The 23,289-nt window shown below is 40.8% G+C and overlaps 1 protein-coding gene across 1 annotated transcript in view; it reads left to right on the top strand.

Moving 5' to 3' along the window:
• NAV2 (neuron navigator 2) overlaps positions 1-23,289 on the top strand; it is a 419,911-nt gene that overhangs the window by 47,871 nt on the left and 348,751 nt on the right. The window lies entirely within an intron of this gene.

The raw sequence follows: 23,289 nt of genomic DNA on the forward strand, positions 1-23,289 counted from the left end.
GAACCTGTGACATTTTACCGTGTGAGCATAAGGATTTTTCTTCTTTATGGAATGGCTTTTTAATATGGATTTTTAAGAAAACCTGCAGGTATATGAAGAATTTTATGTTGTAGACTTGCAAAGGTGGGTTATCGTTTGAATACATTTGACAAAAAAGCATCCTAAACTCTACACACCTGTTTCACCTTATGGACAATGACCTGGATGCAGCTTTAAAATGAATGAATAGTGTTTTTCATGTGTTACTTTGCTTGGCTTTGTGGAGCTGGCAATTGTGCTACAGGCAGTAGTTTGATGTTAAAAGATGTATTGCATGATTAAGCTTCTCGTGAAGTACATGTAGTAGTACATGCTATCCATACAGGTTTAATTAATATATATTGATGAGTGTGATGTAGTCTGCAAACTGATTATTGCCTGTTTTAATACCTCTAAATGTTAAGCATTTTTTTAGATATGCTATATCTGATGAGTTGAAGTTGTTCATGATTTTGCAGAAATGGAAGGTGTCTACTGTTTATAGAATGGGGGCAAGAAATATTACAGGAATTTGTGTCTAGTGGAGAGGGAATGGGGCAAGAGAAGTTGTATGACCTCTGCATATGTTTTATTCAGTATGGCCTTGCTTAGTTTCAGAGGCTTGGCTTGTGGTATCGGATCCAATGAAGGGGAAAATCGACAATCACAGAATCATTTCAGGGACTGAAGCTATTGTTATCATTGCCTCAGCTATTTGTAGTTGTTTTGATGACAGGATTCATTCATGTTCTACACAACTGTGAGGAAATGGTAATTAGTGGGACACAGAATTTGGGGGGATTAAACAATGTTATGAAACCACATAACAAACAGAAATTGCTTAAGTGTTGCAGCGGTCCTATTCTAAAAGGAAGGTGCATGCATAAAGCATCTTTTATGAATTCATAAATGGGAACTACAAAGGCAAATAATTTTGATTTAAATAATTTGACGTAAAAACAGTCAATGACAGAAACCTAACACCTTCTCTAGATTTATTTGAGACAAAATTGTGCCTATGCTATAACAACCAAAAGCAATGCTTGTGTGCAGTTGCTCTCAGTAAGGCAGTGTTTTTTTTCCACGAATATTTGATATGTCTGTCTTATTTTAATCTACGATTAAATGCACTCTAGCCATTGCAACTGTCATACCATAATACAAGTAGCCTCTCTATATTCACAGTCTGAAAACTAAATGAGGTTGGTAATTTTAAACCTCAACCTGTTATGGCTGATAGAATGGTACTGTAACGTTCACAAGAGAAACTAGGTAAATACCAACCTTATGCAGGCACAATCAGCTCAGTGTTGACAGTCTCTTGATTGTGTTTGGATGAGCTTTATCAGAAAATTTGAGAAATTGTTTAGAAGAAAGGCACGTTGTCTGATTACTTAATATTTTTTTATGATAGCTGTAGAGTTTACTGAGAGCATTCATATGAAAAACGAAGCCCTGTACTGTGGATGTGATGTAAAACAGTTGTTTCACTTTCTTGTTTAGTTCTTTTCTTTATACTTTAGAATTTCCTTCCATTTGTTGATTACCACCAAAGAGTTGCTTGATGCTAAATGAACTTTATTCTATGTACAGATTCAACCCAGGGCTCCTGAAGTTTGCAATCAACGAAGTACATAGTTTGTTACCTTGGATAAATATTAGCTCTGACAAATTAAAAATGCATTTTTCTGGTGTGCATTACTCTCCCTTTCACAGAATGGTAATTGTTAGTGTTATTGCTTTTGCTTGTCGTGAGGCATCTGTTCCTCATCTAATTGCTCGTATTCAAATCCCAGTCAGTTTAAAATGACTTTTCAGGACTTCATGATAGTGTATCCAAAACATCACAGGCATTCTTGATTCTTCCCTTGGGGGTTTTCTTTTTCGATGCAATTGCATCAAAAAAACCAAGGCAGCGGTTGGGTTGAGCTCGGTTGTGTCTTGGGCTGCAATCAAAGGCAGTGCTGCACAGAAACAAGAAGCACACGGAGGTGGTTCAGCTGGCTTTCACCATCAGCAATTATTCAATCTTTTAGTCTGGCTATAGATTATGGAGGCTGGAATCCGCCACTGCTTCTTGCATGGTCACTTGAAGCTGGAAATGTGTTAAATGACTGTATACACTCTGACATGGCCTTGCTCGAGTTATGAATAAGAAACCCATTTTATTTTTTCTTCTTTGACAGTTAATCTTTATTATTTCTTCAAGCTGGAATAATTGTCTTCTATCGTACTTGTCCCCCGCAGCTGGTCCTGCTGCTTTGCTTCTCTGTGTCCCTTAGCTGTTGTTTTAAAAATCCTCTTTAGGGTTTCAAGTCTCTCTATAGGCAGTTGGGAGCTGTATCTTTTCTCAGTCCTCCTTGAAGGGCAAATGCTCTCACCTACTGAGAGTCTAATGATGATACAAACACAAAGGCGCCGATTTTCCTGGGTTCTCTGGAATCAGCGTGGGGATTTTTAAACTTCCATTACTGCCATCTTCTTTCCCCTCATCTCCCAGCAATAAAACAAGAAAATGCAAAACATAAAAAAATGCCCATTAGAAGAGATGAAAACATTTCTAATACCCAGATGAAAACCAGTGGGGAGCTGCTGTGGGAGGAGGGCTGTTTATGTCTTTATTTAGCGGTTTTCCAGTGCTACTGTACCGACGGTAGTGAAACTGCTCAGCAGTCTTATTCAAGGAGTGGAGGATTGTGTTTATAGACAGATCATACAGAGCTTCTGGAGGATGGAGAGCCTGTAGTCTCTGCTGTTCTGTCTTTAATTTGCTACTTGACTGCAGGGCAGTCGCCTTGCTCGCCTCTCGACCTTTTGGGCTACCTGTTACCAGCAGCAGTCTTGATGCTCTGATTTTATTCTCCTGCATGCCATGTGTTCCTGTTGATGTTTCCCTCCTCCTTTGGCTGGTAAGTACAAGGCTGGTTGTAAACCCTTATACTCATGTGTGTATTCATCAAATACTCCAAATGAGTTCTGGTCTAGCTCTGACGGTTTCCTTGAAAGGGGCAGGCATAGCCCCATGGTCTTATTGAAAAGCAAAATGCTTTCAAAATACCACATTGAGCAGAGGTTCTCTTCATACGGATTTCTCTGAGTAATATGCACTCTGGTGCAGCAGAACTGTCTTTTAGTCGACTGGTTGTTGCCAGGATTCCTCAAGCAGTTTTCTGTAGCAGTTGCTCGAGTTGTGTTGTGGTGGCTCTAGGATGAGTTTGTTCTTAGAGATTAGCAAAACTCTTATGTGACATTATGGGAAACCTTTTAGATGTAATAAAGTTTGTTTATACAGAAAATATAACTATCTTTGTGTATGGGAAGACATAAGTACATGTGCATGTGTTTTTGCTAATGATGCATTTTGAGAGATGAAGGAGCAGCAGTGAATTGCCAGGGCTTGAGAGCAAGATTTCTGTGGTAGCTGGCTTTTTGGTGCTAGTAGAAGCCTGTTAGTGTGAATGGAGCAGCTGACGTACATCTCGACTCAAAGAGAGTTTTCCTTCACAAGTGATAAGCACTATGTTCTTTATAAACACGTATTCCTTGTAAGACTGCCCACCAGGATGCTGGGAAAAAAATCAAGATGGTATCTGTTTGATAATGACTATTCTGAAAGCACTCGCCCACATCACTCATTATGATGTTTACCCTATAATAATACTGTAATTCCTGCTAGAACAGAACTTTCAGCTATTGCAAAACCTTTTCCCTCCTTGAACTGTTCTTTGTTAACGTTTTTGTGCCCCTACTGACTTAATTTGAACTATTAACACGAAAGATGTCATGAAGTTTTTGGTAGGAATTTTACAGTCGGGGAAAAACCAAAGAAATTAAGGGCTAAGACTTCACTTGTAGTTTATGCTGAGCCCTTTTGAACCTTCTTCTTTGGAGGTATGTAGGAAACGTGAAACAGCTTTTTGCATTTTCATATGCAACATCCAACAACACATGGGGTGTATCTTATGGCATCTTCTAGTTAATGGCCAAGATAATCCTTCAATAGTTTTTGTTCCTCCCTCCCCTCAGTACTGCTTTGAGAAGTAGTGATTATGCACCTCAACAGAGAAGTGTTAAGGATTTGGTAAGCACATTCCAGAATTAATAATTGATACAAGTATAAGCAATGGTTTATTTCATCACAGGAGGAGTAATTGGTTTTCATCTGAATAAAATGGGGACTGTTCTCTCCTTAGCTGCATACTAAATGATGCTAGATTATTGAAGAGTTTCAGCGTTTACGTCTCCCTTAGTAGAAGCTAAGAAATAAAAATGAAATGTGCTCTATATTAGTTCTCTGAATATGAAACAGTAGGTAGCTTTTTTATTGGCAGTAAGACATTAGCCACTGATAGCTGTAAATACTCATCCAGAGTTCACTGGATGCTGCGGCTGAGCTCTGTTGGCTTTAGATCCCCTTAGGTAAAAGGGGATAAATAACTTCTTCTGCAGCAATTATTTTTGTGGCTGTTAAGTGTACAGGCAGGCTGCTAAATCTATATATGGAGCAACACATTGCCAGCAAGTACTAGGAACCTTTCACTGGCCAATGTGTGGTTCCAGTGCTATGGCCATCGGCTTACTTGGCAAACAGCCGCTTGAAATCAGGGCTGGACAACTCTTCCATGTCAGATATGACATGACTTAATTTCTTCTATCAGTTTCTTACGCTTCTGGGAAGAACCATGAAATTTCATATGTACGCTAAACTTAAAAATAACCTTCCTTACCTTCAAAATGTTTTTACTCTGGGTGAATTCTTCTGTCTAATTTTCTGTTCAGCCGTGTAATGCAGAAAAGGAAAAGGCGTGAGGGTAGCAACAAACAGAGACCCATCCTATTTGCAAAGGTCAGCTGCTTCCTTTGGTGGCCAGGCTAGCTTTTGCTGCCTTCAATGTATAGGAATGTATGACGATGCTCACACAGCTTGTTTGCATTGAAATTGGACCATATTCTATGAGATGCAGCTTTGAAGTTGTGTAAGGTATTGCTGAAATTTCTCTATGAAGAAACCAGAGGCAGTGAGCGTGAGCCAGCAGTGGCCCAGGTGACCAAGAAGGCCAATGGCATCTTGGCTTGTATCAGAAACGGTGTGACCAGCAGGTCCAGGGAGGTTATTCTCCCTCTGGACTCGGCACTGGTGAGACAGCTCCTCGAATCCTGTGTTCAGTTCTGGGCCCCTCACCACAAGAAGGATGTTGAGGCTCTGGAGCGAGTCCAGAGAAGAGCAACAAAGCTGGTGAAGGGGGCTGGAGAACAGGCCTTATGAGGAACAGCTGAGAGAGCTGGGGTTGTTTAGCCTGGAGAAGAGGAGGCTGAGGGGAGACCTCATTGCTCTCTACAACTACCTGAAAGGAGGTTGTAGAGAGGAGGGTGCTGGCCTCTTCTCCCAAGTGACAGGGGACAGGACGAGAGGGAATGGCCTCCAGCTCCGCCAGGGGAGGTTTAGGCTGGACATTAGGAAAAAGTTTTTCACAGAAAGGGTCATTGGGCACTGGAACAGGCTGCCCAGGGAGGTGGTTGATTCACCTTCCTTGGAGGTGTTTAAGGGACGGGTGTACGAGGTGCTGAGGGGCATGGTTTAGTGTTTGATAGGAATGGTTGGACTTGATGATCCAGTGGGTCTCTTCCAACCTGGTCATTCTGTGATTCTGTGATTCAGTGCTCAGGAGCTGTAAGGCATTGGAGACTTGTAAAACGGTTCCTGGTATTTGTGGAGGCTGTGTCTTTTCTATGGATATCGAGAGCATTTTTATGGTAATTCTGTGGGGAGTATCAATGATGATTGAAATGCCTTGAAATGTAGCATGATGTTTAAAACTGTCTATAAAGAGCCCTCATCATTACTGCTTGCTGCAGAACTGACCTACGTGTGTTGGGTGTACAGCTGCAACTTGGATTTTGTGTCCCAAGACACTTTCTAGTGTTTGACTAATGAACAGATGGTTTCAGTGACAGTGGTGCCTTGGTTTCTGGTGGTCTGAGAAAGGCAGCCTGGAGCTTCTATCCTAGCACCTAATAATATGTGTGTTTCCATTTTAGACTTAGCCCAAACCTTCCAACAAACCACAACTTGCATTTTCAAACTAATGATTGTCACTGCCAAGAAATGACTCATGTGCGGTTTTACCTGTGCCTAAAGGAGCTCTTCCCTCCTTGGGTTAATCATCAAATTAGATTAATTATGCTGATTAGACACCAACCCTGACTCATGTAACTCATCACCTCCATCGTAGCTGTCAGAAATTGGATGATTAAACCCTTTCCAAACTCAGCTGGAACGAGTTGTGATAGTGACTGGTGCTGTAAGATCTCACTTCAGAACTTCCTGGAACTAAACTTTCAGAGCAGAAAAACATCATGTGTGTAAGCCTTATGTATTTCTTCTCCAAGTTATCTCTCTCCTGTCACTACTTTACTCTCTTAAACCATTTTTTTCAAATCTATTTTTTCCTACCTGCTTGTGGTTCTGGTGGTTGGTCGTGGTCAGGGTTAGATGTTTTTCTGGCTCTAAGTTGGTTTTGCATCCCTTTACAGGAATGTTCAAGTGGGCTTGCAGGTGTCCAACAGGATTGTTTTTGTGTCCAGCCTATGTGTGTAAGTCTTTTTCAATATATTTTTGTGTAAATGAAAGCTGCGTAAGGTAGCCCTGGAAAACTCATCCTTGAATTTCCAAGTAGGAAGCCCAAGATGTGGTAAAGCGTGTGCTGTTGTTGTGACTGGCACTGCGTGGAGGTGCTTCTGCTCTTCCTTCTGCCAGGCTCTTGGTGGCTGATGCTGGGCTGGCTGCCATCTCACATGTGCGGGCACAAGCCACCCTTTGGGGACAGTGAAGAACTGGTCTTTGTTCTCCGCCTGTCCACACGAATGTTGGTGTTACAAAGGATGGGAGGAAGCCGTGCAGAAGCAAGAATGAGCGACTGAAGTTTTCAGTAGCGTCCTGTGACTTTTTGCACCCTCGGTGGACTTTGTGCCAAACAAGGTACTGCTGACACCAGGTTTTGAAAACAACTGTTCGTAGCGTGTGAGTTATCTAACTATTTTCTAGACTACCACGTGGCACTGTAATGTAATTTGAAAAAAAACCCAAACCCACTGAAGCATGCAGAGGTCTTTCTCTTTGCTTTCCGAATTGTGAATCACAGGAGCCCTGTATGCCTTCAGGGTCTGAGCTGATGCCAGGAAGCCTCTGAGCCAAGCTCCTAGCTCTGCCTCTGGGTGAAATCTGTGGTGTTCTCCAGCTCTAGGAGTTGGGAAGTGGCGGGGGAAAGGATGGGTGGTGGATGAGGAGACTGCTAAATTAACCACACAGGAAATCAGATGTTTTCCCTAGATATTTCTGTGTTTTTCTTTACTTTCCATGAACATGTTTCTTCTACAACCAAAAATCCCTGGCTAAAAAGGAAAACAAATAGATGTATCGAAAATCAGGTCTTTACATATACCAAGATTTAAGCATGTAAGGAAGAAAGCAGGGAGAAACTGTGAAATAGCCGTCCTTTCACAGATAAGCAGATTTCCAAAGTGCCGTTTGGGATCTGTTTGGTTTGGTTTTCTGTAGATTGTGGGGAGGCTTTATTTACTCCAATTCCTACTCGATCATCTGTTTTAGCCTCTTGCTGAATTCACTTTTGGTAGTCTTGTGTCTTGTCATCCTACTCTCATTTTAGAAGTCTGGAGGGAGGGAGCACTAATAAAAAGCTACCTTGAAATAACACAGTTCTGTGTGTTTGTCCTAATTATTCACAGTAAAACATGTGCCAGATTTCTCTTGGTAAATGTGCCAGACAGGCACAGAATGTTGTTATTTTCGTGCAGGATAGTATCGGGGTGTAGCAGGCTGTGTGACGGCTGATCTGCTGCTTGTTCAGAAAAGGTTCCTCTTCCCTTTGTTTCTGTGCCTGGCTGCCCTGGGAAATGTTATTAATGCAGCTTAAATTATCTGCTTTGCTGTAAGTTAATATTCTTTAAAGTCAAGACTAACAGTAGCTGTTCGTCTGATGGATTAAGTAGATGGGGGGGAATGGTTTAAGCTTGGAGTGTGGGCATAAATATGGGATACTGGGAAGATAGAGGAGATGTTTTGGCTCAGAAGATGCTACCTGTTTATGGGGACCACATTAGGAACTGCTGAAAGGACAGATGGGACAGCTTTGTTCAGAGGTTTTGGATAGTAATTCCCCAGCTCCTAAAAGAGGTCTTAACACTGCAAGCCCTTCATTCTGTTCCACAAATGTGAGGTGAAGTAATATTCTTTAAGATGTTGCAGCAATGTGTATCTCTTCATTCACCTTGTGTGTCTTAGATGGTAAGTTATATTTATTTCTCTAGGTTAGTTTTACATTTTGATTTCCCATTAGATTATTCATTTCCCCTGCTCAGTTTCCTCCTCCTCAAATCTCTAATTTCTATTCTGAGGTTGTTTTCCTGCTGTGTGGCAGACCAACGCTTATTTCTTCAGTAGATAACAGCACTGTGTTTTTACAGTTCATAGTCACTTGCTATTCAAGTCCATAAAGCAGAGGAACAGCAGAAAGCATCCATCTGGCCCGAAGCCAAAGGCTGGTGTTCAAAGATTGGCACCCTTGCTTGGGAACACATGGAACAGGAGCACGTTTTCTCCGCAGCCGTGGAAAACTCTGCCAAGAGAGCAGTGGTAATGGGGCTGGCAAAAGCTGATTTACCAGTTGAGGGCAGCTACGAGGGCTGGAGTAGCAGTATTGTTGGGAGTGGAGTATCAATATCTACGTATACCATATGCTGCAGTTCAGCTGCAAAGGGAACGAGCGTAGGAAAGGTATTGCTTGCAAGGGAATGGAAGAGCTTAAGCAGAGAAGCCTGGTTTTCTTTTTTGATGTTTATCTGACTGACTAAGTTTGTGGAAAGACATTTGTGCTTGGGTGTCAAGTTTGGTACAACACAAAATGTCACATAAACTTGAGTTTTCATCCTGCCTCTTGCTCTTTTACTCCATGTCTTAGGGTGTAATTTTTAATGTGGGGTTTACTTTTGGTCTGATTTAGATTAGGAGGCATTTTCTTTCTCTTGAAAAAAATGAGCAAAAAGCAGAAATTAGGGTTTTTTCATTCTCAGTGTTTCTTTCAGTACAAGCATAAGCTTCCCTTAGTATCTGTTATTACCTCACAACTAGATATCACATAGGTCAAATATAATTTATTATGTATTATTGTTATTTATAGTATTATTCATATTTATTAGTATTATTTATATATTATTATATATATTATTATTTCAGGTGATTTACTAAGGGGAAAACAGTGAGGAGAAATAACTAGCTGTGGTCCTTCAAAAAACAAACCAACCACCAACTCTGTAGCACTTGCAACTAATGTCCTATAACATCACTGTTCAATAATCCATAGAATCCTATTTAAATGAACATTCTCAGTACTGTATTCTGTATTGAACTGAAGTGTATTGGGTTGTTATCAAGGTGCTTTCAGTAAAGACCAAAAGGTAGGGAAACAGGATTAATTGCTAAACAAATATTTACAAGAATCATCAGTCAAGACTTGGCAATTGTAGAAGAGCACAAAGAATGAGAGTTAATGTTATATAGAAATATTGTAACAAAAGGAAGGGCAAATAAGATGGTTGGTCCTAACTCTAAACACAGTTTCTGCATATTCATGACATCATTCTCTTTACCTTCTGCAAATTATGCAGTTGTGTACATAGATCATATCTAATTCTGTGATAGCTGGTTCTGGGAGCTTAATGTAATTCCAGGATGGAGCACATTTGTTTACAAAAAGCTAGAACGTCTTTTTTCTTTATGGAAAATAGTTATTTTATATTCTTGAGATAATTTATTATCTTTTAGGGCCAATGCTTATAGGCCTGCAAGACAGTCCTGCTGCTCAAGCGCTGAGTATTTCTGGTATTTCCACTTCCATTGTTGTTTTGCTTTTTCTCTTCAATTATTAACTGACCTGACTTTCATTTGCTTTGGTATAAATCAAGAGCAATTCTTTTGCAGTTGGCACACTGAGGCTGGTCTAAGTCTTGCGTAGGAAATGTTTTAATCAGGGTAAGATATGTGCCCCTAATGGGAGCCCTGATAGTAATAGGGGAGGAGCAGCTGGGACCTGGGGGAATCTGGTGGTCTGCTCTCCTGCCAGCTGAGCAATTAATCCAGCAGCTCGAAATCTGCCTATTGGAAAGGTCTGTGAAAGAGGATGATGAGCAGGCCAAGTGTTTCCCAAAGCCTGTGTTGATTTTTTTTTTTTTCCCCTTCTATGTCAAATTATTCCTTTCTTTAACAGCTAAAATATTTGGATTTTGTGAGAGAAGAATACTGAGGCCATACTTAGATGTACATTAACTGGTGAAGATGATTTGGAATAAGGACTGGAGTAAGGGCTGAGGCTTCTAGGATCCTCGTAGCTGGAGACTGATGCTGGGCAGGAAGAGAAGTGCTGCCCTGACTGAAGCCCTTGTAGACCTGAAGAGGACCAGCTCCTCTTCCCTCTTTGTGGCACAAGAGCAGAGGAAAAATGTTCTGCAAGATTCAGCTGAACTCCATAAAGCTCAGGGCTGTGTTTTTCCTCCATCACCTCTCTAACTGAAGATCTAAATCCCACCTGTGCACATGTTGCCACTGCTTCAGCACCTGGTTTGGCCTCAAGCTCCTCCTGGGGAGGTTCAGGCTTGACACCGGTAAAAAATATTTCATGGAAAGGGTCATTGGGCACTGGAACAGGCTGCCCAGGGAGGTGGTTGAGTCTCCTTCCTTGGAGATGTTTAAAAGGCGGGTGGATGAGGTGCTGAGGGACATGGTTTAGTGACTGATGGGAATGGTGGGACTCAATGATCCAGTGGGTCCTTTCCAACTTAGTGATTCTATGATTCTATGGTTTCATATAAATAATTCTGTGCTTTGTCACTTCTCTTCCACTCTATTTGTGCACTAGTGAGATGTTCTTCTTAGAGTACATCTTACCCTTACGCCTTCACTGCCCTTGTATTCTCATCCTTACAGCCTACACTCCTACAGTCGTAGCTCCTTCTCCCATGCACATAGTCCTGTATCCTTGCTCCCTCCTTTGGCAGAAGCAGCATCTTTTACCCCTGTAGTGTCAGGGAAAGGTATGAGAAGGCTGCTCTGGGAAAGTAATTTTTGTCTTCCTTGTGTAGTCTGTAAGGTGAGAATGCAAAATCCCCCTTCAGCTGTAGAAGAAACCATTTACATTCTTTTAGCCTGGAGTAGCGCAGCATAAGGTTTGTGTCAGTGGCCAGGAGCAGACTGGGGACTGAATGAAACTCTGATTGGCTGTGTCACCTGTCTTGGATCTTCCAGCCTTGAAGTATGAGACCATTGACTTTGAAGATAAGCGTGATGCTGCAATTGCTCCTTTCAATCGTAGTCTTTAGAGTTGTTGGCCAAACCATTAAGAAAAACTTGTGTGAGGTTTTTGACTTTTTTTTTTTTCTTTGAGAAAAAAAGCAGCAACTGATTTCCTTGCATGCTTTCTTCTTGCTGTGTTATGTTCCAGTGATATCATGCTCAACACACATGGGCTTTGAACTAACAAAATGTGAGCAAAGGATGAGCATTGTCTTTGGCTTCACACTTTAGAGACATAATTCCTGTATGCAGAGTACTCAGTCTTACACTTCTGAACATAGAACCCAAAAGCTATTTTAACAGGCTTTAAAAAATAGTTCAGCCTCATTATTTACTTTTCTTTTTAAATCCGTAATGGCTTAGTTACACCTTTACTTCTAGCTCCCCTCCACTGGTCTTTGTGGACTTAGTTCAGTTTGCCACTCCAGTGACACAAGATCAGCTTATTTAGGAGATCCCAAACCCAGCTGGCATTTAGACCAAGCAATACCATATAGATACTGAGGACATAGTAAAACCATCCATTCTAACCTGCCTTCCTTTGCTTTTAAGTCAGATTGACTTTCTGACTTTCAGGTCTGATGCATGAAGCCCCGTGGAGAACTTTTCTGCTGGTGTATCATCTCAGTTCAGGTTTGGAAGAGCACTGATTCTTGCCTGAGAGAGGGAGTGGGAGCGCACAGCTGGGATGCGTGGAGGCAGTGGCACCTCACCCTTTGATGGCAGCGAGATGCTGGATATAAGACCACTCTTAGTAACAAAGAGGACAGTTGTGCCTTCTCTCCAACTACCTGATCCCATGGTCTTCCTTGCACTGATAAAATCCATGTGGTATCTTAGAGTGACTTCAGCTGCTTAAGCATCAATTCTTAGCTGTATTTTTAAAGTACAGCTGAAGTGCCCTAGTGGCAGCCTGCTGCTGAAAATGTTGGTACTCATCTTTTCCTCCTGGCTAAAGACTTCTCATAAGCTTTGTGGTTCTGAGTGAAGATTTTGAAGCCTTGTGCTGATTTAGTTTAAGCTTGGCTCCCATAGGGGTCAGGTGAGCACCCATGCTGGCATAGGGAGTTTGTGAAGCGGTGGCCAGCGTTATGAGAACAGGACCCCCTTTTCTGGTAGAACCCACCTGTTTGATATGAGAATTTGATATCCTATCCTGTTAGCCAGCTGCCTTAATTAGACTTAGCTGGACAGTTTCATAAAAAGGCGTTGGCTTGTTTCTCTTTCCCTTTCAGAACTGGCTCCTTCCATTGAATTTTCTTGCTGGAATGTTAAGGTCAAAGGCTTTTGTCCTGTAGCTTTCCTTGTACGCAGGGTAGGGTATAGATGGGAAGCTTTTTCATTCTGTGGTCGCGTCACTGCTCTTGGAGGCATTTGTGAGAGAGCACGTGTGTGAAATCGGGAAGAATTCAGAAACTGTACATATGCAAATTCCCTCAATCACTTATCTGTGCTGTTATTGTTTTAGTGTTGTGATCTCATGGCTAAAAATCCATTTTCCCCTGTCAGGATCATTTGTTTTCTCCGTGTCAGATGCCACTTATGGGTGGCAGAAGGCCACTAATGCACGTTAGATGTACTGAACCTGTGAAGAGACAGTGTTTTAGGCAAAGCAGCTTACAATTTATTGGCTTTGTTCTTTTTTAAAAAACCTTATTATTATTTTTCTCTAGAGCTGTTGAAGAGAAGGTGAAAGATTCTGTGCAGCTTCCACGAGCGCGGTCATGCTGAGAGCAGATGGTCCGTTCTTGGAAACGGTCCTAAACGATGGATTACTCATCTGATGCAGAATGATGAGCCAAAAAATTGCAGATTCACTGGGACCACTCTGACTCCTTCAAAGCTTTGATTCTTTTAACTTCTCAGTTTTACTTGTCTGCCCGTTTTCTTGTTCAAAAAGACCTTCAATTAAATATGCTCAGCTGCAGCCATAAAGACTGTAATAGTTGAAAATGGAACTGGTGCGATGCATCGGAACTGAGGGGAGGGAAGACTTCGGAAATATCATTTCTTGTATAGTGCAGCTTAAAACCAAAAACAAAAAATCAATTTTCATTAGAGTTGCCAGCGGAAAAGCGGCAGCACACCAGTATAATAGAGTACTGCACTTGTCAGTAGTATCACTTACTAATATTTCACTTACTCAAGCCTACTCAAATTTCTTCTGTGTGCATTATTTCTTGTTTGCATGTGATCCTCACTTTTAAGCCATGTTAACAGAGAAAAACGTGTTTGATGAATTCTGATACAGGATTAAGGAATAAAACTCCAAGTCATAAGAAGCTGAGAAGTTGATTATTATTCGTTGTAAATGTATTCAGTGAACCCATCGCTTTGGAAATCGATGGCTTGGTGCTGCAGAAACTAATCTGGCAGGAGCATTTCTAGCTAAGTCCTTGACTGATGCTGAAGGATATATCTAATTTTTTTTTCTCCTGTCTACTGCTTTGATTTGTCATGGTTTTTCTCAGTATTTCCTTCTCTGCAGACAGCTGCATACCTACTGCTCACTGTGCAGCTGCCAGTGAAACATCCCATAATCCATCTTGGAGAGCAAAGAGCTCCCTTTGTCACTGCTCTGGTGTCACTAAGCGATGTAAATGGGTGGTTTCAGCCAGACAGAATTACTCCTCCAGAATATATTGTGTTTCCATTGGCCTAGAAGGGCAGCAATCTGGAGCAGGTTTTTATCTATTGCATTTGATAAGTTGATGAAATTACATAGGCTGTGGAAGAAGCAGCCACGTAACTTCATATTCTCTCAAGTCCATCTTTACCATCCTGTGGTTCGACGGCACTACTGATAACACCACGGGGTTGTTAAACAAGGGTGATGTTCTCCTCAACGTGCTTAGCAGGGTATGGGAAGAGGATCCTGCACCCTGCTTAAACATCCCCTGTGTACGAGGAGTCTTGGCTGTCACAGCCCTTATCCTGCAGGGGACCATAGCGTGAGCAGAACAAAGATTAGTGAGGTTTTGGTCCCAGCATCTTTATACCTGTCTGCTGAAAACGTTTTCATTATACAAGTGTAAGGTATGAAAGGAGTAATGGTGATTCGGAGTTGTTTGGTGTTGATTTTCTTTTCTTTTTTTCCCAACTCATTTAAGGGCTCTCGCCTTCTTCGTCTTTGGAGACTGATTTACAAGAGAGATCCCATTGGCTTTCCTGAAAACATCTAATTTTCCTTGAAGCGAGCCTCTTGAATAGTTCCTGCTAATGTTGGTGTGATGCAGGCTTTGTTGTGCCTGCACAAACACAAGCCTCATTTTACTTGCATTTACCCCAATTTAACTCCATTAAGTACAAGAGAATTGACTCTTTCTTCACGCTTCTTTCTCAGAAACAGATTTAACTGTACTATTTTTAATCCAGTGAGACTTTAACTCTTTGGGGCAATGTGTTAATACCACTGTTCCTAAATATAAGACCCAAGAGCAGAACTGGTTGCAATGAGTTAGTTACCTTTAGCTGTAATTTTTCACCAACACTTTTAAGAGCTGTAATCTTACTTGAAGTGGTGGCTTTGTGTTAATCTGTACCATTATTTTTAATAGATGAGAGGAGAGGTTGGGGCATGTGTGTTCATGTTGTATGCATGTATTTTAAAATTCAATATATGAAGGAAAGAAGTATTCCAGTCTGCTGTGTTTCTTGCTGTCAGTATCTTGAGGCATGGGGAGAGATTACTCTCATGTAATTGAGTCCTAGATGTTTATGTAGTACTAATTTTATAAATGGCTTTGAAGTTGTAAAGCTGATTTCTTGAGAGAGAGCAATTTGCAGCTAATGGACGAGATACAGGACAAGAGCTGGGACAAACTAAGCAACCTGCAACCCACCAGGTTTCATTTAGCCCAAAGTAATTTTAGCTCCTGTTAATTCACAGGAGGTAGGGTACGGGGGAAATAATCTGGAATAGCCCCTCTATTTAAAGTTACCAGTTTAAATGTCATGAACGGAAGCGAGCGTATGTTTGAACAAACATTTAAATAATTTAAATTTTTTAAAATTAGAGATTTGAGGTTTTTTTCTTTTAGTTGAGCGTTTGCTATAAGCATTCTTAATTACACATCCAGAAATCGTCCTGTTATAATCAATCACGTGCTTATGCCCTAGGCAAGAAAGAAAGATGGTGAGGGCAAGAATATTTTCCAGGAGTAGAGTCTGAACAAATTTCATCATTAGCGTTTGAATCTGTACCGTATGAGATGATGCATATTGCATGAGGTTATATAACACTGTGTTCATACCATGCTAGATGCAGAAAAGACCCCTTTAGCACTATTGGAGCAAAGTAAAGCTGCACTAATACCTCGCAGGGCAGTTTACTTGTCGGCATGAGTTTCTAAAACCATGACTTGCAGTCGACCAGAACAGCCCTCCCCCTTTTGCAAACCAGATCAAATATTTTTACTTTTTTCTCTTTCATCTTTAGTAACTCCAAGGTAACTCAGATCCATTATACAGCCATTTTTCTTCAGTTAACTTCCAGTTTCTTAATTAGTTGAGTGAGGAAGCTATTCTGAGTCAGGGACTTGGGCACATACCATGACTACAGAAGAGGTGGTAACAGTGTAGGTGACTTGGAGGAAAGGCAAAGCTATTTTTTTTGCTGGTAGCATGGTATTATATTGCCTTAAAATAAAAAATGATTACATGCTTTAAAAATTTAAGTCGTCTAGCCTAGGGATTCCAATTGAATTAATAGATTAGGTAGAATTTGTTACTTGTAATAATCAATGCTCTTCATTTAGCAAGTACTAATAGTTCAGATAGGATCTATGGTGGTGTTATCTACAAACTGTGAGTAAACTAAAATCCATTCTTGGTAACCTTGAAATTTATCCTGCAGGTTAATCACCCCACATTATTCATCCACCTTCTGTGAACAAAGCCATCCCAATACTTAATGGCTATTTTCCAGACTTGTTTACTAATCACTGCATTTTAATGAAATTAGAAAAGTTGTTTATCCATGGGTTTCCTTTTATTCTAGCCAAAGTAAGTGAAAATAGGAGTAGTTATTCCATATTTTCTTTACAGACTTGTACTTGTTCTGTTGGGATGCTGCTGTCCCCTGGGTTAACTGGCATAGTGGGATGCAGCTTACTGTACAGCTGAGTGCTGGGAACTGCTGGGCTCTGTTGTTTAAAAAGTGAATAACCAAGATCAGAAGACCAGAAAGATCTGGATTTATGAAATTTGTATCCCTAGTTGCTTTTGAATCTGTTTAAACACGGGGCTGATTGGTTATATTGGCACATTATCCAAATTTTAGACCCTGTACTTAGAGAATTTTTCTCTGTATAAGAGAAATAACGATAAAATCTTTGTCTGTTACCACCCAGTTTTCTGAGGGATAATTTAGTGAGGATTTATTTCCCTGAAGGAGGTATTGAAAGCTAACTGGTGAAGCACAATCCTTTTTGTTCAAAACTGTCTTGTGCCTGGTCTTTCTGATCCATAAACTGGGCTTGGTGCCCTGGTACTGACATTGGCTTGTTCTTGGGGATTTTTTGCCTTCTCATTGTTAAACCCTGAAGATCTGTTTCCTTTCATGCTGGAGTGAGAGAGATTTTGACAGCTGAACTGCTGTAAAAAAATGAGATGGCAAAATATGATAGGCTGTATATAAATGTATAATTTCACTTCAGGGAGCAAATGTCATTTACATCTCTACTCAAGTTGCCTACGAAACCTAATATATATTAATGCGAGGCTGCTGTTGAAGGTAATATTATTATAGGGCAGATTTGGACATGTCTGTGTCTGGTAGCTGTAATATATGCATGGCGGGTAGTAAACTGAAGTGGTTTTTAAGGCAGATGTTGGAGGATGTGCGAGGCCAGAGTGGTACCTGCCCATTCCCCTGATGCTTGTGAGGCAAAAGAGGGACCCTGCTCCTCTACAAACACAACTGAGAGCCTCCTGTCTTCTCCATCTTCCCTTCAGTCCTATTTAGGACACCTTCTTTTGTTAAAAGTAACACAGACTTTTCAGCATCCAAACTTTGTAATTTTTTTTTTCTCTGCAATTGCCTTTTGTGTAGATGCAGGCAGCACCATCCCTGGTAGGTACATTTTTTTTTTTTTTTTGTGCACTGGTTGTGCTTCCCTTGTCATACCAACAATTCTCATTCAGCTGTAATCTTGTCTTTAAAAATGAGACTGTTAAATGAGATAATGACTCTGGTGACCAAGGCAAGAAAGGAGGATTTTGTTTGAATTAAAAAGAATTATTTTAACTATCGACAATTTCATGTTCTCAAAAAAAATTCATTTTAAACCTGGTAGTGGTTGTGAGTGTTATTAAAGTCAACAGCAAGGCAACATTGGTAGTCAAATCTCTAAATAAGTGGGAAGGAAGTCAGAGATAGCATATTTGCTGATTATTTTAAACTAAGCCATAAATAAAACCTAATGCTCCCTTTCAGCTGTAGTATTTACTTCTCTCCTGATGGGTATAAATTAAAGTCAGTGAATCCCTGCCGGAGCCCGAGTGAGCATAATTCTTTGTAATGTGCTAAAATAGCCAGCTCTAATATTTTCTAGGACTGTTGCTCCTAATTGATGTGGACCTTACATTATTTTCTTCCACAGCAAAGTCTGTTTCCATTTGTGTAAGACAACTGCATCTTTATATGACTCAGTTGTTTCCACATACTAAGTGCAAGAGGAATAAGAATAATAAAGAAGTGTCAGTTTTAATCAATATCATCAGACATAATGGCAATTGAATTCTACCTTGCTGCTAATATATTAGGTATATTCTGCTTTATCTTCTCTTGCAGAATTGATTTGCCACCATTCAGTTCGCATGGCCGTTGTCATGCAAATTGTGGCATTTCTCCCCCATTGACTGCACAAACTGAGATTAGATTTGAAAATCGAGTCTCACTGACCAGCTGCTGTGTTATTTTTCATGTGGTTTCTCCTTCCTTCCCTTACGAGTCCCCTTCCCTTGTTTTCACCTTCTTGGCTGGCAAGGCACTGATAATGTGGTCTCTGGGGAGCGGGGTGGGAATCGGTCATGTACAGCTGGGACTGAAGCCCGAGAGCACGCCCGGGATGTGCTGCTCTTTTTAAGTACCTTTTGCTCATGGCTCTCTAAAGTCTGAGGGAAGCGGAGAGGAGAGAAAGTCTAAATTGTTCTTTGTATTGCAGTGGGATGTATCAGGATCAGGGATGCAGATCAGGACGATAAGTTAGGCAGTGAGCAGTTTGTTTTGTTTTACCTCTGTCTGTGGAGATAGAGTGCAGACTTGGGGAAGAGCTTGCTGTCTTCTCTGTGTGATCCAGCGTGTCCAGCAGATAATTTTAAACCAGGTATAAATTGAAGTTGTGGATGTTCCCTCTCTGGAATTGTTTAAGGCCAAGCTGGGTGAGGCTTTGAGCAACCCAGTCCAGTGGGAGGTGTCCGTGCCCATGGCAAGGGTTTGGAACTGGATGTTCTTTAAGGTACCTTCCGACCCAAATTATTCTATGATTCTATTATCTTGAAGGTCTCTTCCAACGCAAACCATTCTATGATTCTAAATTAACACAGGGATAGCTGAAGGCAAAACAAGTATCAGAACAGGGCCTGTGCTTATAAGCTTTATTGTATTTTGACTGCTTTTTCAGAGTGCTGATAGCAGTGTTTAATATCAGTGTTCTATCACCTAGTGGTTACTGGTGCTCAGGGTAGATGATAGATAAAACATTTGGCCTAGGAGCAACAATTACCGTAGACTGAGTTTGCCATGATCTAAGTTTCCATTAGCTTTAAAAAGCAGAGGTCAGTGGTTTAGGGACACATGAAGGTAGATCTTGTTTCCAATGCTTGAGGCCAGGGAAGGGAAGAAAACCAGATGGGTTTCTTAAGTTATAAGCATGTTTTGAACTGTTGCATAAGGAAAAATGCTAGAATACATGAACTTGAGGGAAGGAATAGGGAGGAAGAGAGATTTGAGAAGAAAGACAAAAAAAAAAAAAAAGGCAGATAAGAAGAGTAAGCAGAAAAAAGGTTGTCATTGTGATGATGAATTCTTCATCTTCACCTGAATTGGTTTTGTTCACTTAATGTAACATCTGAACACTGCAGAACCCTTTGTATCTTTATCCATAAAATGGATAAAGAAATACTTTTTTTTTCCTCAACATAGAGATATTAAGATCTCTGCAAATATTGGGCCGTATTATTTGCCTTTCCCAAAAAAGACATAATAGCTCTGTAGTGATTCTAGATGTAAATATGCTTATTTTAATATGAAGTGCTAGTGGAGGCAAAGCACAAATGTGTTGTACTTGAATTGTAGCTAGTATAATCATAGTTACTTGTAATGTTATTGTTGGCCACCTTAGTAGAAGTGTAATTTATCTTTGATCCTCCTGGATTTTAATGCAATGTGGTAATTTTGAACCAGTTGTTTTGGTGTAGTACGCTTTCTGGTGTTGAACGTATGGACTAAATAACTTGACTAAGGCCCAAAGGCAAGAATAGCAGGCAGAAATGTACCTGCATTTTAGGGTGCTCCCCATTGCTGGCACAGCTTTCAGGCAAGGCTGGGCGGGGACACCAATTTCATGTGGAAGAGCTGGTTGAAGTAATCACTGAAACAGCCATTACTCCCCTTTTTATAGCTGCCTTTCTGCTTCCCAGGTCAACAGAGACTCCTGTGGCAATGTATTGTCTCAAATCGGATGGTACCAGTAAGACCTGGTACTTATTCTGATGATTGTCTGACCCCTTTGAGTAGTTAGGGTCTTAGCTTGAACACCCTTCTTCACCATGGGTCTTTGCATTGGTACTTCACTGTCTTCTGCTACTTGTTTTCAGCTGTCTGTAGTCTCAAAATTTGGCTAATGTTCAAAACACTATTTTTAACATATATTTCTTTATGGCATAGCTATCAGCACGACTGATATGTTCAATAAGATTAATTTTATAGGCCTATCATGAAGATTTTACTTTCATGAGTTGAACACATTTCACATAGTAACAGATTTGGCATCTAATATGAAATGTCATAGAAGACTTATGCTAAAATACTGTTAGTCATGAGTTTCTTTGTACATTAAAAGAAAACATGCTCAGTAAATATATGGTCAATGGTGAAATTTACATGAGGGGCAATATATATATATTTTTCTTATATAAAAAATAGATTGGATCTCTGCATAAAGCAGAATGTAATTCAGTCTTTCTGAGGGCAGAGGAAGCCCTCAGTAAGAGTAAGATAAATAACACTGTATGTAATGTGTTATTACTGTATATCCACTTTCAGATCAGTGATGTGTCCCTTGGCTCATTCTTCGATTCCCTCCCAGCAAATAGGTACCTGTGGTGGTGCACGCAAATTAAATGAATGAGCAACTCTTTGCAGGTGTGGGCTGTGCAAACCCTTGTGGCTCAGTCGGAAGGAGTCGTCTTCACCTGAAGAGGCTGATGCCCTGCTTGCAGCATCTGCAACTACTTGGTTTAAAAAAACACAGTCTTAGACTTGTGTTTGTTTATCTTTTATTCTCCCTAGGAAAGGGTCACCCTGTAGTTGTTGAAGGCAAAGTGACTGGCACCGTCCTCCCGCCTGGACTCCCTGCTCCTAAATTAACAGTCCAGAAGTTGCTTTTCACTTAAAGATGCTCATTCAGGTTTCTAGGCAACCGAGCCCATTTTCACTTCCCCCCACTGAGAGATAAGAGCTGACTCCTCATGCAGGGAGGCGAGACCATGATGGATTTCAGCAGCCTTTAATTTGAGCTGAAAATAAAATGTAGCCCTTGGATGTCAGGGCAAGTCAGCTTTAAAAAAAAAACACCAAACCAGCAGCAAAAAGAAAAAAAACCAAACCACACACCAACAAAAAAAATAACCCGGCACAGTGCTGGGAATGATAAGGAGCAAATTGCCACTGCTAATTAAACAGCCACAAGAGTTATCAGCAAGACTGGTGTCTGTGAGCAGGAGCCACATGCTCCTCAGCCCTGCTGAGAAGAGCTGTTGTGTCTTAGCCCAGTTGTCCAAGGGAGGTGGGAAGGGAGTATTTTCTTTCCAATTGGACTCTTCTCAGCTGATGGTTGGATCAAACAAAGGTGACTTTCCTCCCCCTCCCTGCTGTCTGATGGCCAGCTGCTGGTGCTCCCTCCTTTCCCATCCACACAGACAGAAGATGCTAAGACCTGACTCACCTTGGCATCGCAGATCAAGCAGGGAGCACTTTATAACAGAAACTTGCTTGTGGCAGTATGAGAGATGGGTTTGAGAAGACCTGGACATCTCATAGCAGTATTTAGGCAGTGGTGTGATGGATATGGAAGTAGCTTCCAACAGTCATGTTTGGAAGATGAGGTTTGGCACTGTCCCTTCCTTAGGGAGTTGTGCAAGCCAAATGGTTGCTGTAATGGATGTTGGAGGTGTTAGCAATTTTACTCTTGGGGGTGTTAAGGCAATTTGATGCTTAACCAAACTTTTTTTCCCTGTTCTGGACTCTGTTCCATGTACTGATACTTCACCCTGAATTCCCATCAATCTGAGAATTTCCTTTGAATGCCATGGGTTCTTAACCAAAGTTCCACGAATCCTGCTGCGTCCCTGTTGACAAAACAAACGGAAACCAGACCAGTTCTCTGACCTGCCTTTACCTAGCAATCATTTCTAGGTAACTGAATTCACCATCTCAGACTAGTAGCTGCATATGTTCAGTTAATGTCCTGCATATTTTATAAATCCTTCCTTAACAAGGAATTGTTTTATCCCTGCCAACTGCTGTGTAATACAGCTGCATGGTGACAGATACTGGCTTGGTGCTAGCAGACAGACTTGATTGTTTTTTTTAAAGTGCAGTGACCTGCAGGGCTGCTGTGTAGGCAGAGCAGATGAGCCACTGCCGCAGGTGCAGGTGGCTTTGCCTGCTTTAGCTCTTCCCCGGCAGCTTTTGCCTGCGGATTAAAGACCTCTCATTCCGTGGCTTCTCCTGTAATCTGGAAGACAAAGAGGGATGGATGCTTTTAGGGGCAGGGGTTTTGTTGTTCTGTCTGGGGTTGTGTTTGTCCTGGTTTATTGACATATTGGTATTCATTTAATGTCTTAGAGAGTCTAAATTGAGGGCAGAGGGTTAAATGTTATCACAAATTGTAGCTGTGTTCCAGTATTCATCACCCTTCTGAGGTCCTCCTCCACCCTCCCTCTCCAGCTCCTGCCCTTCTGTGCATCCCTTCCATAGTATTCCCTTGGATACATCATGTTATGTTTGTCTGGACTCGCTTCACTCAAATTAGAAAAATGTATTTTGCACGTTACGCAAAATAAATGAATTAAATGAATTTTGGCACTGCAAGAAGCAAGACACAAATAGCTGCAAATAGTGTTAACCTAGTATATTCGTGAGCCTAGTGTTCCCTTGTACTGACAGTCGAAGGAGTCAAGGCTGATGTTCTTGTGTAATGGAATTTTTATTGACAAGTGTTTTGGTTATTGGGCTTTGGTATTAAGTCAGCTACCTTTTTTGTATATCCGTATATATATGTGTGTGTGATTTTTTTTTTATGCTATGTTGCCAGTGTAATTGGATAAACATTCACAGGAACATAACTGATCTTCCTTACAGAAGTTCTTTTTGCTGTGATGTCTTTTCTTGGCTTTGATGTGAACCAGATTGTAGTTTTTGAAGCTAAACAAAGCCATTCTTTCTCCTCTACCAGTCAATATTTCATTATGTCTCAGATAAAAAATATTTTCTTGTTTTGGCCTTAGCCCTTAACTTTTAATAAAACTTGAAATATACTTTCTACATAACTTTGTTTCAAAGGAGACATTGAATAACTGAGTGAAAAGCATTGAATCTGATACATTAATTGCATTTAAATAAGGTCTTAAAAATAAAGTTTTCTTGTTAGCAGAGACTGAGAAGCCTGTTAGTCTATTGG

This window comes from Phaenicophaeus curvirostris, chromosome 5, assembly GCF_032191515.1.
Source record: "Phaenicophaeus curvirostris isolate KB17595 chromosome 5, BPBGC_Pcur_1.0, whole genome shotgun sequence".
Taxonomy (NCBI): domain Eukaryota; kingdom Metazoa; phylum Chordata; class Aves; order Cuculiformes; family Cuculidae; genus Phaenicophaeus; species Phaenicophaeus curvirostris.